Genomic DNA, 14,667 nt, shown 5'->3' on the forward strand with positions numbered 1-14,667 from the left:
TTGGGACATGGTTTGACCCCCTTAGGAATGTACTATCATCATAAAACGTTCAGATCACTTACAACTCAATAGAATCTACCTTCCTGTAGCGTTTCAGCCTGATTGGACTTATTTTTCACACAAATGGACACAGAATGATGTGAAATTGTGCTTCGTGCAACATAATTCTGGGTGCCATTTAAAAACCATAAGTGCTAATGACTCCATTCCTTTTTGGGGTTGTAGGGGCTGTTAATTGGAGTACACTCAAACAAACCTGACCTCTCTGAGACATGCAGAAGCCAAGTTATAAGCCCCCAAAGGTGTGTTTGGAATACCGCCTTTAAGGAACAAGTGATCCGGTGACATTTATGACCTGATTTGATGCCCTTAGGAATGTGCTATCATCATGAAACACAGGAATACTTTACATCTCCATAGATTCTACTTTTCTGTGACGTTACAGCCTGATTGAAGCTTTTTTCTGAGAAATGGACCCGGAATGATATGAAATTGTGCTTTGTGCGACATAATTCTCGGCGCCATTTAAAAACCATAAGTGCTAATGACTCCATTCCTTTTTGGGGCTGTAGGGGCTGTTAATTGGAGAACTCTAAAACAAACCTGACCTCTCTAGGACATTCAGAAGAAAAGTTATAAGCCCATAAAGGTGTGTTTGGAACCCGCCTTTAAGGAACAAGTGATCCGGTGACCTTTATGACCTGATTTGACACCCTTAGGAATGTGCTATCATCATGAAACACAGGAATCATTTACAACTCAATAGATTCTACTTTTCTGTGACGTTTCAGCCTGATTGAAGCTTTTTTCTGAGAAATGGACCCGGAATGAGGTGAAATTGTGCTTTGTGCGACATAATTCTGGGTGCCATTTAAAAACCATAGGTGCTAATGACTCCATTCCTTTTTGGGGTTGTAGGGGCTGTTAATTGAAGTACTCTAAAACAAACCTGACCTCTCTAGAACATTCAGAAGAACCATATAAGGCCACAAAAGTGTAACTGGACTACTTCTTTAAAGTGACAACAGGCCCGGTGTCCTTTGGGACATGGTTTGACCCCCTTAGGAATGTGCTATCATCATGAAACGTTCAGATAACTTACAACTCAATAGAATCTACCTTCCTGTAGCGTTTCAGCCTGATTGGACTTATTTTTCACACAAATGGACACAGAATGATGTGAAATTGTGCTTCGTGCAACATAATTCTGGGTGCCATTTAAAAACCATAAGTGCTAATGACTCCATTCCTTTTTGGGGTTGTAGGGGCTGTTAATTGGAGTACCCTCAAACAAACCTGACCTCTCTGAGACATGCAGAAGCCAAGTTATAAGCCCCCAAAGGTGTGTTTGGAATACCGCCTTTAAGGAACAAGTGATCCGGTGACATTTATGACCTGATTTGATGCCCTTAGGAATGTGCTATCATCATGAAACACAGGAATACTTTACATCTCCATAGATTCTACTTTTCTGTGACGTTACAGCCTGATTGAACCTTTTTTCTGAGAAATGGACCCGGAATGATATGAAATTGTGCTTTGTGCGACATAATTCTCGGCGCCATTTAAAATCCATAAGTGCTAATGACTCCATTCCTTTTTGGGGCTGTAGGGGCTGTTAATTGGAGAACTCTAAAACAAACCTGACCTCTCTAGGACATTCAGAAGAAAAGTTATAAGCCCATAAAGGTGTGTTTGGAACCCTCCTTTAAGGAACAAGTGATCCGGTGACCTTTATGACCTGATTTGACACCCTTAGGAATGTGCTATCATCATGAAACACAGGAATCATTTACAACTCAATAGATTCTACTTTTCTGTGACGTTTCAGCCTGATTGAAGCTTTTTTCTGAGAAATGGACCCGGAATGAGGTGAAATTGTGCTTTGTGCGACATAATTCTGGGTGCCATTTAAAAACCATAGGTGCTAATGACTCCATTCCTTTTTGGGGTTGTAGGGGCTGTTAATTGAAGTACTCTAAAACAAACCTGACCTCTCTAGAACATTCAGAAGAACCATATAAGGCCACAAAAGTGTAACTGGACTACTTCTTTAAAGTGACAACAGGCCCGGTGTCCTTTGGGACATGGTTTGACCCCCTTAGGAATGTGCTATCATCATGAAACGTTCAGATAACTTACAACTCAATAGATTCTACCTTCTTGTAACGTTTCAGCCTGATTGGACATTGTTTTCACACAAATGGACCCAGAATGATGTGAAATTGTGCTTCGTGCAACATAATTCTGGGTGCCATTTAAAAACCATAAGTGCTAATGACTCCATTCCTTTTTGGGATTGTAGGGGCTATTGATTGGAGTACCTTAAAGCAAACCTGACCTCTCTGACATATTCAGAAGCCAACTTATAAGCCCCCAAAAATTTGTTTGGAATACCGCCTTTAAGGAACAAGTGATCCGGTGACCTTTATGACCTGATTTGACCCCATTAGGAATGTGCTATCATCATGAAACACAGGAATCATTTACAACTCAATAGATTCTACTTTTCTGTGACGTTTCAGCCTGATTGAAGCTTTTTTCTGAGAAATGGACCCGGAATGAGGTGAAATTGTGCTTTGTGCGACATAATTCTGGGTGCCATTTAAAAACCATAGGTGCTAATGACTCCATTCCTTTTTGGGGTTGTAGGGGCTGTTAATTGAAGTACTCTAAAACAAACCTGACCTCTCTAGAACATTCAGAAGAACCTTATAAGGCCACAAAAGTGTAACTGGACTACTTCTTTAAAGTGACAACAGGCCCGGTGTCCTTTGGGACATGGTTTGACCCCCTTAGGAATGTGCTATCATCATGAAACGTTCAGATAACTTACAACTCAATAGATTCTACCTTCTTGTAACGTTTCAGCCTGATTGGACATTGTTTTCACACAAATGGACCCAGAATGATGTGAAATTGTGCTTCGTGCAACATAATTCTGGGTGCCATTTAAAAACCATAAGTGCTAATGACTCCATTCCTTTTTGGGATTGTAGGGGCTGTTGATTGGAGTACCTTAAAGCAAACCTGACCTCTCTGACATATTCAGAAGCCAACTTATAAGCCCCCAAAAATTTGTTTGGAATACCGCCTTTAAGGAACAAGTGATCCGGTGACCTTTATGACCTGATTTGACCCCATTAGGAATGTGCTATCATCAAGAAACACAGGAATCATTTACAACTCAATAGATTCTACTTTTCTGTGACGTTTCAGCCTGATTGAAGCTTTTTTCTGAGAAATGGAACCGGAATGATGTGAAATTGTGCTTTGTGCGACACAATTCTGGGTGCCATTTAAAAACCATAAATGCTAATGACTCCATTCCTTTTTGGGGTTGTAGGGGATGTTAATTGGAGAACTCTAAAACAAACCTGACCTCTCTAGGATATTCAGAAGAAAAGTTATAAGCCAACAAAGGTGTAACTCGCCTACTTCTTTAAAGTGACACCAGGCCCGGTGACCTTTATGACCTGATTTGACCCCCTTAGGAAAGTGCTATCATCATGAAACACAGGAATCATTTACAACTCAATAGATTCTACTTTTCTGTGACGTTTCAGCCTGATTGGACCTTATTTTCACACAAATGGACCCAGAATGATGTGAAATTGTGCTTTGTGCAACATAATTCTGGGTGCCATTTAAAAACCATAAGTGCTAATGACTCCATTCCTTTTTGGGGTTGTAGGGGCTGTTAATTGGAGAACTCTAAAACAAACCTGAACTCTCTAGGACATTCAGAAGAAAAGTTATAAGCCCACAAAGGTGTAACTGGACTACTTATTTAAAGTGACACCAGGCCCGGTGACCTTTATGACCTGATTTGACCCCCTTAGGAAAGTGCTATCATCATGAAACACAAGAATCATTTACAACTCAATAGATTCTACTTTTCTGTGACGTTTCAGCCTGATTGAAGCTTTTTTCTGAGAAATGGACCCGGAATGATGTGAAATTGTGCATGTGCGACATAATTCTGGGTGCCATTTAAAAACCATAAGAGATAATGACTCCATTCCTTTTTGAGGTTGTAGGGGCCGGTAATTGGAGTACTCTAAAACAAACTTGACCTCTCTAGGACATTTAGAAGAAAAGTTATAAGCCCACAATGGTGTAACAGGACTACTTCTTTAAAGTGACACCAGGCCTGGTGACCTTTGGGACATGGTTTGACCCCCTTAGGAATGTACTATCATCATAAAACGTTCAGATCACTTACAACTCAATAGAATCTACCTTCCTGTAGCGTTTCAGCCTGATTGGACTTATTTTTCACACAAATGGACACAGAATGATGTGAAATTGTGCTTCGTGCAACATAATTCTGGGTGCCATTTAAAAACCATAAGTGCTAATGACTCCATTCCTTTTTGGGGTTGTAGGGGCTGTTAATTGGAGTACCCTCAAACAAACCTGACCTCTCTGAGACATTCAGAAGCCAAGTTATAAGCCCCCAAAGGTGTGTTTGGAATACCGCCTTTAAGGAACAAGTGATCCGGTGACATTTATGACCTGATTTGATGCCCTTAGGAATGTGCTATCATCATGAAACACAGGAATACTTTACATCTCCATAGATTCTACTTTTCTGTGACGTTACAGCCTGATTGAAGCTTTTTTCTGAGAAATGGACCCGGAATGATATGAAATTGTGCTTTGTGCGACATAATTCTCGGCGCCATTTAAAAACCATAAGTGCTAATGACTCCATTCCTTTTTGGGGCTGTAGGGGCTGTTAATTGGAGAACTCTAAAACAAACCTGACCTCTCTAGGACATTCAGAAGAAAAGTTATAAGCCCATAAAGGTGTGTTTGGAACCCGCCTTTAAGGAACAAGTGATCTGGTGACCTTTATGACCTGATTTGACACCCTTAGGAATGTGCTATCATCATGAAACACAGGAATCATTTACAACTCAATAGATTCTACTTTTCTGTGACGTTTCAGCCTGATTGAAGCTTTTTTCTAAGAAATGGACCCGGAATGAGGTGAAATTGTGCTTTGTGCGACATAATTCTGGGTGCCATTTAAAAACCATAGGTGCTAATGACTCCAATCCTTTTTGGGGTTGTAGGGGCTGTTAATTGAAGTACTCTAAAACAAACCTGACCTCTCTAGAACATTCAGAAGAACCATATAAGGCCACAAAAGTGTAACTGGACTACTTCTTTAAAGTGACAACAGGCCCGGTGTCCTTTGGGACATGGTTTGACCCCCTTAGGAATGTGCTATCATCATGAAACGTTCAGATAACTTACAACTCAATAGATTCTACCTTCTTGTAACGTTTCAGCCTGATTGGACATTGTTTTCACACAAATGGACCCAGAATGATGTGAAATTGTGCTTCGTGCAACATAATTCTGGGTGCCATTTAAAAACCATAAGTGCTAATGACTCCATTCCTTTTTGGGATTGTAGGGGCTATTGATTGGAGTACCTTAAAGCAAACCTGACCTCTCTGACATATTCAGAAGCCAACTTATAAGCCCCCAAAAATTTGTTTGGAATACCGCCTTTAAGGAACAAGTGATCCGGTGACCTTTATGACCTGATTTGACCCCATTAGGAATGTGCTATCATCATGAAACACAGGAATCATTTACAACTCAATAGATTCTACTTTTCTGTGACGTTTCAGCCTGATTGAAGCTTTTTTCTGAGAAATGGACCCGGAATGAGGTGAAATTGTGCTTTGTGCGACATAATTCTGGGTGCCATTTAAAAACCATAGGTGCTAATGACTCCATTCCTTTTTGGGGTTGTAGGGGCTGTTAATTGAAGTACTCTAAAACAAACCTGACCTCTCTAGAACATTCAGAAGAACCTTATAAGGCCACAAAAGTGTAACTGGACTACTTCTTTAAAGTGACAACAGGCCCGGTGTCCTTTGGGACATGGTTTGACCCCCTTAGGAATGTGCTATCATCATGAAACGTTCAGATAACTTACAACTCAATAGATTCTACCTTCTTGTAACGTTTCAGCCTGATTGGACATTGTTTTCACACAAATGGACCCAGAATGATGTGAAATTGTGCTTCGTGCAACATAATTCTGGGTGCCATTTAAAAACCATAAGTGCTAATGACTCCATTCCTTTTTGGGATTGTAGGGGCTGTTGATTGGAGTACCTTAAAGCAAACCTGACCTCTCTGACATATTCAGAAGCCAACTTATAAGCCCCCAAAAATTTGTTTGGAATACCGCCTTTAAGGAACAAGTGATCCGGTGACCTTTATGACCTGATTTGACCCCATTAGGAATGTGCTATCATCAAGAAACACAGGAATCATTTACAACTCAATAGATTCTACTTTTCTGTGACGTTTCAGCCTGATTGAAGCTTTTTTCTGAGAAATGGAACCGGAATGATGTGAAATTGTGCTTTGTGCGACACAATTCTGGGTGCCATTTAAAAACCATAAGTGCTAATGACTCCATTCCTTTTTGGGGTTGTAGGGGATGTTAATTGGAGAACTCTAAAACAAACCTGACCTCTCTAGGATATTCAGAAGAAAAGTTATAAGCCAACAAAGGTGTAACTGGCCTACTTCTTTAAAGTGACACCAGGCCCGGTGACCTTTATGACCTGATTTGACCCCCTTAGGAAAGTGCTATCATCATGAAACACAGGAATCATTTACAACTTAATAGATTCTACTTTTCTGTGACGTTTCAGCCTGATTGGACCTTATTTTCACACAAATGGACCCAGAATGATGTGAAATTGTGCTTTGTGCAACATAATTCTGGGTGCCATTTAAAAACCATAAGTGCTAATGACTCCATTCCTTTTTGGGGTAATAGGGGCTGGTAATTGGAGTACTCTAAAACAAACTTGACCTCTCTAGAACATTCAGAAGAACCTTATAAGGCCACAAAAGTGTAAATGGACTACTTCTTTAAAGTGACAACAGGCCCGGTGTCCTTTGGGACATGGTTTGACCCCCTTAGGAATGTGCTATCATCATGAAACGTTCAGATAACTTACAACTCAATAGATTCTACCTTCTTGTAACGTTTCAGCCTGATTGGACATTGTTTTCACACAAATGGACCCAGAATGATGTGAAATTGTGCTTCGTGCAACATAATTCTGGGTGCCATTTAAAAACCATAAGAGCTAATGACTCCATTCCTTTTTGTGATTGTAGGGGCTGTTGATTGGAGTACCTTAAAGCAAACCTGACCTCTCTGACATATTCAGAAGCCAACTTATAAGCCCCCAAAAATTTGTTTGGAATACCGCCTTTAAGGAACAAGTGATCCGGTGACCTTTATGACCTGATTTGACCCCATTAGGAATGTGCTATCATCAAGAAACACAGGAATCATTTACAACTCAATAGATTCTACTTTTCTGTGACGTTTCAGCCTGATTGAAGCTTTTTTCTGAGAAATGGAACCGGAATGATGTGAAATTGTGCTTTGTGCGACACAATTCTGGGTGCCATTTAAAAACCATAAGTGCTAATGACTCCATTCCTTTTTGGGGTTGTAGGGGATGTTAATTGGAGAACTCTAAAACAAACCTGACCTCTCTAGGATATTCAGAAGAAAAGTTATAAGCCAACAAAGGTGTAACTGGCCTACTTCTTTAAAGTGACACCAGGCCCGGTGACCTTTATGACCTGATTTGACCCCCTTAGGAAAGTGCTATCATCATGAAACACAGGAATCATTTACAACTCAATAGATTCTACTTTTCTGTGACGTTTCAGCCTGATTGGACCTTATTTTCACACAAATGGACCCAGAATGATGTGAAATTGTGCTTTGTGCAACATAATTCTGGGTGCCATTTAAAAACCATAAGTGCTAATGACTCCATTCCTTTTTGGGGTAATAGGGGCTGGTAATTGGAGTACTCTAAAACAAACTTGACCTCTCTAGGACATTTAGAAGAAAAGTTTTAAGCCCACAAAGGTGTAACAGGACTACTTCTTTAAAGTGACACCAGGCCCGATGACCTTTGGGACATGGTTTGACCCCATTAGGAATGTGCTATCATCATGAAACGTTCAGATCACTTACAACTCAATAGAATCTACCTTCCTGTAGCGTTTCACCATGATTGGACCTTGTTTTCACACAAATGGACCCGGAATGATGTGAAATTGTGCTTCGTGCAACATAATTCTGGGTGCCATTTAAAAACCATTAGTGCTATTGACTCCATTCCTTTTTGGGGTTGTAGGGGCTGTTGATTGGAGTACCTTAAAACAAACCTGACCTCTCTGACACATTCAGAAGCCAAGTTATAAGCCCCCAAACGTGTGTTTGGAATACCCCCTTTAAGGAACAAGTGATCCGGTGACCTTTATGACCTGATTTGACCCCCTTAGGAATGTGCTATCATCAAGAAACACAGGAATCATTTACAAATCAATAGATTCTACTTTTCTGTGATATTTCAGCCTGATTGAAGCTTTTTTCTGAGAAATGGACCCGGAATGATGTGAAATTGTGCTTTGTGCGACACAATTCTGGGTGCCATTTAAAAACAATAAGTGCTAATTACTCCATTCCTTTTTGGGGTTGTAGGGGCTGTTAATTGGAGAACTCTAAAACAAACCTGACCTCTCTAGGACATTCAGAAGAAAAGTTATAAGCCCACAAAGGTGTAACTGGACTACTTCTTTAAAGTGACACCAGGCCTGGTGACCTTTATGACCTGATTTGACCCCCTTAGGAAAGTGCTATCATCATGAAACACAGGAAACATTTACAACTCAATAGATTCTACTTTTCTGTGACGTTTCAGCCTGATTGAAGCTTTTTTCTGAGAAATGGCCCCGGAATGATGTGAAATTGTGCTTTGTGCGACATAATTCTGGGTGCCATTTAAAAACCATAAGGGCTAATGACTCCATTCCTTTTTGGGGTTGTAGGGGCTGTTAATTGAAGTACTCTAAAACAATTCTGACCTCTCTAGGACATTCAGAAGAAAAGTTATAAGCCCACAAAAGTGTAACTGGACTACTTCTTTAAAGTGACACCAGGCCCGGTGACCTTTGGGACATAGTTTGACCCCCTTAGGAATGTGCTATCATCATGAAACGTTCAGATCCCTTACAACTCAATAGATTCGACCTTCTTGTGATGTTTCAGCCTGATTGGACCTTGTTTTCACACAAATGGACCCAGAATGATGTGAAATTGTGCTTCGTGCAACATAATTCTGGGTGCCATTTAAAAACCATAAGTGCTAATGACTCCATTCCTTTTTGGGGTAATAGGGGCTGTTGATTGGAGTACCCTCAAGCAAACCTGACCTCTCTGAGACATTCAGAAGCCAAGTTATAAGCCCCCAAATGTTTGTTTGGAATACCGCCTTTAAGGAACAAGTCATCCGGTGACCTTTATGACCTGATTTGACCCCCTTAGGAATGTGCTATCATCATGAAACACAGGAATCATTTACAACTCAATAGATTATACTTTTCTGTGACGTTTCAGCCTGATTGAAGCTTTTTTATGAGAAATGGACCCGGAATGATGTGAAATTGTGCTTTGTGTGACACAATTCTGGGTGCCATTTAAAAACCATAAGTGCTAATGACTCCATTCCTTTTTGGGGTTGTAGGGGCTGTTAATTGGAGAACTTTAAAACAAACCTGACCTCTCTAGGACATTCAGAAGAAAAGTTATAAGCCCTCAAAGGTGTAACTGGACTACTTCTTTAAAGTGACACCAGGCCCGGTGAACTTTATTACCTGATTTGACCCCCTTAGGAAAGTGCTATCATCATGAAACACAAGAATCATTTACAACTCAATAGATTCTACTTTTCTGTGACGTTTCAGCCTGATTGAAGCTTTTTTCTGAGAAATGGACCCGGAATGATGTGAAATTGTGCATGTGCGACATAATTCTGGGTGCCATTTAAAAACCATGAGAGCTAATGACTCCATTCCTTTTTGGGGTTGTAGGGGCTGGTAATTGGAGTACTCTAAAACAAACTTGACCTCTCTAGGACATTTAGAAGAAAAGTTATAAGCCCACAAAGGTGTAACAGGACTACTTCTTTAAAGTGACACCAGGCCTGGTGACCTTTGGGACATGGCTTGACCCCCTTAGGAATGTGCTATCATCATGAAACGTTCAGATCCCTTACAATTCAATAGATTCGACCTTCTTGTGACGTTTCAGCCTGATTGGACCTTGTTTTCACACAAATGGACCCAGAATGATGTGAAATTGTGCTTCGTGCAACATAATTCTGGGTGCCATTTAAAAACCATAAGTGCTAATGACTCTATTCCTTTTTGGGGTAATATGGGCTGTTCATTGGAGTACCCTCAAACAAACCTGACCTCTCTGAGACATTCAGAAGCCAAGTTATAAGACCCCAAATATTTGTTTGGAATACCGCCTTTAAGGAACAAGTCATCCGGTGACCTTTATGACCTGATTTGACCCCCTTAGGAATGTGCTATCATCATGAAACACAGGAATCATTTACAACTCAATAGATTATACTTTTCTGTGACGTTTCAGCCTGATTGAAGCTTTTTTATGAGAAATGGACCCGGAATTATGTGAAATTGTGCTTTGTGCGACACAATTCTGGGTGCCATTTAAAAACCTTAAGTGCTAATGACTCCATTCCTTTTGGGGTTGTAGGGGCTGTTAATTGGAGAACTCTAAAACAAACCTGACCTCTCTAGGACATTCAGAAGAAAAGTTATAAGCCCTCAAAGGTGTAACTGGACTACTTCTTTAAAGTGACACCAGGCCCGGTGAACTTTATTACCTGATTTGACCCCCTTAGGAAAGTGCTATCATCATGAAACACAAGAATCATTTACAACTCAATAGATTCTACTTTTCTGTGACGTTTCAGCCTGATTGAAGCTTTTTTCTGAGAAATGGAACCGGAATGATGTGAAATTGTGCTTTGTGCGACACAATTCTGGGTGCCATTTAAAAACCATAAGTGCTAATGACTCCATTCCTTTATGGGGTTGTAGGGGATGTTAATTGGAGAACTCTAAAACAAACCTGACCTCTCTAGGATATTCAGAAGAAAAGTTATAAGCCAACAAAGGTGTAACTGGCCTACTTCTTTAAAGTGACACCAGGCCCGGTGACCTTTATGACCTGATTTGACCCCCTTAGGAAAGTGCTATCATCATGAAACACAGGAATCATTTACAACTCAATAGATTCTACTTTTCTGTGACGTTTCAGCCTGATTGGACCTTATTTTCACACAAATGGACCCAGAATGATGTGAAATTGTGCTTTGTGCAACATAATTCTGGGTGCCATTTAAAAACCATAAGTGCTAATGACTCCATTCCTTTTTGGGGTAATAGGGGCTGGTAATTGGAGTACTCTAAAACAAACTTGACCTCTCTAGAACATTCAGAAGAACCTTATAAGGCCACAAAAGTGTAACTGGACTACTTCTTTAAAGTGACAACAGGCCCGGTGTCCTTTGGGACATGGTTTGACCCCCTTAGGAATGTGCTATCATCATGAAACGTTCAGATAACTTACAACTCAATAGATTCTACCTTCTTGTAACGTTTCAGCCTGATTGGACATTGTTTTCACACAAATGGACCCAGAATGATGTGAAATTGTGCTTCGTGCAACATAATTCTGGGTGCCATTTAAAAACCATAAGAGCTAATGACTCCATTCCTTTTTGTGATTGTAGGGGCTGTTGATTGGAGTACCTTAAAGCAAACCTGACCTCTCTGACATATTCAGAAGCCAACTTATAAGCCCCCAAAAATTTGTTTGGAATACCGCCTTTAAGGAACAAGTGATCCGGTGACCTTTATGACCTGATTTGACCCCATTAGGAATGTGCTATCATCAAGAAACACAGGAATCATTTACAACTCAATAGATTCTACTTTTCTGTGACGTTTCAGCCTGATTGAAGCTTTTTTCTGAGAAATGGAACCGGAATGATGTGAAATTGTGCTTTGTGCGACACAATTCTGGGTGCCATTTAAAAACCATAAGTGCTAATGACTCCATTCCTTTTCGGGGTTGTAGGGGATGTTAATTGGAGAACTCTAAAACAAACCTGACCTCTCTAGGATATTCAGAAGAAAAGTTATAAGCCAACAAAGGTGTAACTGGCCTACTTCTTTAAAGTGACAACAGGCCCGGTGACCTTTATGACCTGATTTGACCCCCTTAGGAAAGTGCTATCATCATGAAACACAGGAATCATTTACAACTCAATAGATTCTACTTTTCTGTGACGTTTCAGCCTGATTGGACCTTATTTTCACACAAATGGACCCAGAATGATGTGAAATTGTGCTTTGTGCAACATAATTCTGGGTGCCATTTAAAAACCATAAGTGCTAATGACTCCATTCCTTTTTGGGGTAATAGGGGCTGGTAATTGGAGTACTCTAAAACAAACTTGACCTCTCTAGGACATTTAGAAGAAAAGTTATAAGCCCACAAAGGTGTAACAGGACTACTTCTTTAAAGTGACACCAGGCCCGATGACCTTTGGGACATGGTTTGACCCCATTAGGAATGTGCTATCATCATGAAACGTTCAGATCACTTACAACTCAATAGAATCTACCTTCCTGTAGCGTTTCAGCCTGATTGGACCTTGTTTTCACACAAATGGACCCGGAATGATGTGAAATTGTGCTTCGTGCAACATAATTCTGGGTGCCATTTAAAAACCATTAGTGCTATTGACTCCATTCCTTTTTGGGGTTGTAGGGGCTGTTGATTGGAGTACCTTAAAACAAACCTGACCTCTCTGACACATTCAGAAGCCAAGTTATAAGCCCCCAAACGTGTGTTTGGAATACCCCCTTTAAGGAACAAGTGATCCGGTGACCTTTATGACCTGATTTGACCCCCTTCGGAATGTGCTATCATCAAGAAACACAGGAATCATTTACAAATCAATAGATTCTACTTTTCTGTGATGTTTCAGCCTGATTGAAGCTTTTTTCTGAGAAATGGACCCGGAATGATGTGAAATTGTGCTTTGTGCGACACAATTCTGGGTGCCATTTAAAAACAATAAGTGCTAATTACTCCATTCCTTTTTGGGGTTGTAGGGGCTGTTAATTGGAGAACTCTAAAACAAACCTGACCTCTCTAGGACATTCAGAAGAAAAGTTATAAGCCTACAAAGGTGTAACTGGACTACTTCTTTAAAGTGACACCAGGCCTGGTGAACTTTATGACCTGATTTGACCCCCTTAGGAAAGTGCTATCGACCATCATAAAACGTTCATATCACTTAAAACTCAATAGATTCTACCTTCCTGTAACGTTTCAGCCTGATTGGACCTTGTTTTCACACAAATGGACCCAGAATGATGTGAAATTGTGCTTCGTGCAACATAATTCTGGGTGCCATTTACAAACCATAAGTGCTAATGACTCCATTCCTTTTGGGGGTAATGGGGGCTGTTGATTGGAGTACTTTAAAACAAACCTGACCTCTCTAGGATATTCATAAGCCAAGTTATAAGCCCGCAAATGTGTAACTGGACTACTTCTTTAAAGTGACACCAGGCCCGGTGACCTTTGGGACATGGTTTGACCCCCCATAGGAATGTGCGATCATCATGAAACGTTCAGATCACTTACAACTCAATAGATTCTACCTTCTTGTAACGTTTCAGCCTGATTGGACCTTGTTTTCACACAAATGGACCCAGAATGATGTGAAATTGTGCTTCGTGCAACATAATTCTGGTTGCCATTTACAAACCATAAGTGCTTATGACTCCATTCCTTTTTGTGGTTGTAGGGGCTGTTGATTGGAGTATACTAAATTAAACCTGATCTCTCTAGGACATTCAGAAGCCAAGTTATAAGCCCACAAATGTGTAACTGGACTACTTCTTTAAATTTTCACATTTTGTGTGAAAACAAGGTCCAATCAGGCTGAAACGTTACAAGAAGGTAGAATCTATTGAGTTGTAAGTGATCTGAACGTTTCATGATGATCGCACATTCCTATGGGGGGTCAAACCATGTCCCAAAGGTCACCGGGCCTGGTGTCACTTTAAAGAAGTAGTCCAGTTACACATTTGCGGGCTTATAACTTGGCTTATGAATATCCTAGAGAGGTCAGGTTTGTTTTTAAGTACTCCAATCAACAGCCCCCATTACCCCAAAAAGGAATGGAGTCATTAGCACTTATGGTTTTTAAATGGCACCCAGAATGATGTTGCACGAAGCACAATTTCACATCATTCTGGGTTTATTTGTGTGAAAACAAGGTCCAATCAGGCTGAAACGTTACAGGAAGGTAGAATCTATTGAGTTGTAAGTGATCTGAACGTTTCATGATGATAGCAGTTTCCTAAGGGGGTCAAACCATGTCCCAAAGGTCACCGGATCTGGTGTCAATTTAAAGAAGTAGTCCAGTTACACATTTGTGGGCTTGTAACTTGGCTTCTGAATGTCCTAGAGAGATCAGGTTTGTTTTAGTGTACTCCAATCAACAGCCCCTACAACCACCAAAAGGAATGGAGTCATTAGCACTTATGGTTTGTAAATGGCAACCAGAATTATGTTGCACGAAGCACAATTTCACATCATTCTGGGTCCATTTGTGTGAAAACAAGGTCCAATCAGGCTGAAACGTTACAAGAAGGTAGAATCTATTGAGTTGTAAGTGATCTGAACGTTTCATGATGATC

The sequence above is a fragment of the Nothobranchius furzeri genome, chromosome 17 (genome assembly GCF_043380555.1).
Source record: "Nothobranchius furzeri strain GRZ-AD chromosome 17, NfurGRZ-RIMD1, whole genome shotgun sequence".
Taxonomy (NCBI): Eukaryota; Metazoa; Chordata; class Actinopteri; order Cyprinodontiformes; family Nothobranchiidae; genus Nothobranchius; species Nothobranchius furzeri.